This window comes from Tachysurus vachellii, chromosome 11, assembly GCF_030014155.1.
Source record: "Tachysurus vachellii isolate PV-2020 chromosome 11, HZAU_Pvac_v1, whole genome shotgun sequence".
NCBI classification, from domain to species: Eukaryota; Metazoa; Chordata; class Actinopteri; order Siluriformes; family Bagridae; genus Tachysurus; species Tachysurus vachellii.
The window spans coordinates 21208072-21211303 of NC_083470.1; positions in this window are offsets into that span (position 1 = coordinate 21208072).

Here is a 3232-nt window from a genome sequence, read left to right on the forward strand (position 1 = left end):
AACAGCAGACACACAGCCGCTTATGAGCCGGATATTATTATTATATTCTCTTCAAGAGTTGTCCGGCTTTCAACAATTCAATTAAAAATGATTCTGGGATTCATGAACTTATAGGTCACTGTGGATATCTTAAAGCTGGAACGCGAATTTTATTATACAAGGTAAGAAAGCAGACTTGGGTTGTTTTTATTTAGTGAATTTGTCCCTGCGAGATTATGTGGACAAGTTAATGACGTTCAATCAGTAATATAAAGATGGTCTGTTTTGTTTTTCTAGGACTTGTGATGTAAGATAACACTTAATAATAATAATAATAATAAGAAGAAGAAGAAGAAGAAGAAGAAGAAGAAGAAGAAGAAGAAAAATAATAAAAACAGTCACAATAATAATAATAATAATTATTATTATTATTATTATTATTATTATTATTATTATTATTATTATTATTATTGTGATTGTTATTATTGTTCACATTATTATTATTATTATTATTATTATTATTATTATTATTATTATTATTATTATTATTATTACCCTGACAAAAATCATCATTTGTTCGTTGCACCAAGCAGTTTGATTTATGTTTATGCTGTAACTACACCTTTTATTATTTTCCATGCACTGTGAACATCTTAAACACGGGAATAAATGTTGCTATAGATCTGTATTTGTGTTAGTAAAACACTAACACCAGTGTTATGTGAGTTAGAAATCGATATTAGGCTGTGAGAAGGTGATGAGCTGGTCAGAGTTCAGCTTTGATTCTTCATTCTTGGGGAAAAAAGTCTATTTTGCTGATCGAACTGAGTGCACTTGGAAATCAGGGCTAGGTTGTTTTCACTAATCAGGTAAAACTCATGGATTTTATTAGTCCAGATATTTGTTTAAAAAGATTAAATGAGTGATATCTAATTGTATTAGATTCATAGATACACAGCGTATGAGCAAAAAAGTCTTTCAGATGTTGGGTGTTTGTTTTATGTGTCAGATAACGCTTTAGAGACAAAAAAAAATATTAAAAAAATAGTGTCTCAAAGTAATAATAATAATAATAATAATAATAATAATAATAAAAAGAAGAAGAAGAATAGTACAGTGTCACAGTTATTATTATTATTATTATTATTATTATTATTATTATTATTATTATTATTATTTCATTCAAAATTCAGTTTATTTTGACCTGGATAGATAAGTTGAGTCATTTAATAGGTTCCTGGTGATTTAAAGCTTTTTGGAGTTTACAGTTTCATTGTTGCGGCGTGTGAAGTGAGCTTGAGAACATGACTGTATTGTGTACGGCGTTGTCAAGGCTGCTTTCACTAACTTTAGTGTGTATGAGTGTGTTAACTGAAGCTCTGGGATTACATGGACACGGTCTCTTACTTATCTGTATGGATGAAGGTATATTTGACCTAGAACACTATCTGAGATTAACTTCAGGACAATGAAAAGTAAATGATATTTAATATATTTCGTTTTCTCAGGCCGGCTTGCTGAAGTTATGGTTTTGTGTTGCTGTAAAGATGTAAAGGCTGAAGTGTTAATTCAATTCTCAGTGTTAATCCCCACTGTCTGTGCGTAATTGCTGGCAGAGCAGAGATTCTGGGTCTCAAGGCGACAGCCGCCGAGGGAATACGGCTCTAATTTAGGACGCACACATCTCTCATTTAACTCGCCTTTTGATTTCCCCCTTTATTAAAAAAGCTTCACTTTGGTTGTGTGTAAATAATTATAACGTTAAGGTTAATATTATGGTTATTGTTTTTCATTAATGTTCATTTGATCTCCAGTCTTCCTTGCTTACGCACTGTGCCATGACGCGTATTTGGAGCTTTGCGCCGGCTCACATTTGCGCCAAGTTTCATAACGGCACTAATTTTAGTACATTTGTTTTCAAAACGCTTAGATTCTGTAAATTCTTATATGTAATTCAGTTTTGGAAAGCACGAACCATTTCATTGAAGGAAAATGTGATGTGTGTGCGTGTGTTTACAGCTAATCTATCTACAGCTAACACCCTAGCTTTGTCCTAATAAAAAAACAAAAGATAGGCAAAAATTGCGCACTACACCACTATACTCTGTTATACACTCCTTAGTACAACGGTGTGTGGTTTGGGACGCGGTCGCTTTTTCTGTCGTTGCCGGGGAAGCAAAGGACGCGCGCGCTTTACGCACAAAGCGCGCCTCATGGGTTGAAGTTTTGAAGCAGTGACGCCATCTACGAGGTGTCGTGGAGAAAAAATGTGGGAAAAAGGAAACATGGCTGCATTTGCACACTAATATTCTGTAGTGCGATAGGGGTGTGATGGTGCAGGAGCGCTGTCTTGTTAACGGATTTTACTTAACTGGAAATGTGGTTGCTGTTTTTGGACTCATTTGCGTGTCCATGTGAGCGATCAGACTGCTTCCGTTTTTAATTTCAAAGCAAACCAACATCCACTAGAAGCAGATCATAATGCTACATCTCTCTGAAATTTTCAAGTAGCCCGTGGGATAAAGAAAATAACTCAAAAAGCCAGTTAGATGGACTGTACGTAAACTAATGAACAAAAATCGTGTGTTGCAGAAGAGAACTTTATTAGTGGTTTGTTTTTTCCCCTGTATGCCCAGTGTGGACTGAAATTCCCTAAAACATCTCAGCTAGATTAATCTACTACTCAAAAATCACTGCTTTTGTGTCAATTTATTAGGGAAGGATCTGCGTACTTATCTTGGTGTCCGCTGATCAGAGAATTAGGCCTTACCTCGTCTCTCTTTCTATCTGAGTGGAGAGGAGTAGGGAGGAAGGAAATGTGCCCTGCACCACGTGTCCCAATGGCCCATCGGGACGATGCCAGGCAGGCCCAGACCTGCCAAATTCGGCACCTTGATTCTGAATCTGCACACCCAGCCTGAAACCTGCTGGGATTTAGACATGAGAAGCAGCACTGGGAGCCTGGGTGGAAATTGCTTTCAAATGAAATCGTTGTTGTGCAAAGGGCTCTCCAGCTCATACGATTCAAACATTGGTTCTTATTCATGAGTCATATCTGACCAAATTTAGGAAAAATTGCCGAAACGGAAGTTGCATTGTTATTTAAAACGGAATGATTAAAAATGAACAACCAGGATGTAGAAAAAGCTTGGTGTAATAGATATGAAATCTCTTAATAATGACATGATCTTTTATAAATAGTGGCTTAGTTATAATAAGGAAATGAATATCATTGACACTGTATGTGCTCTGT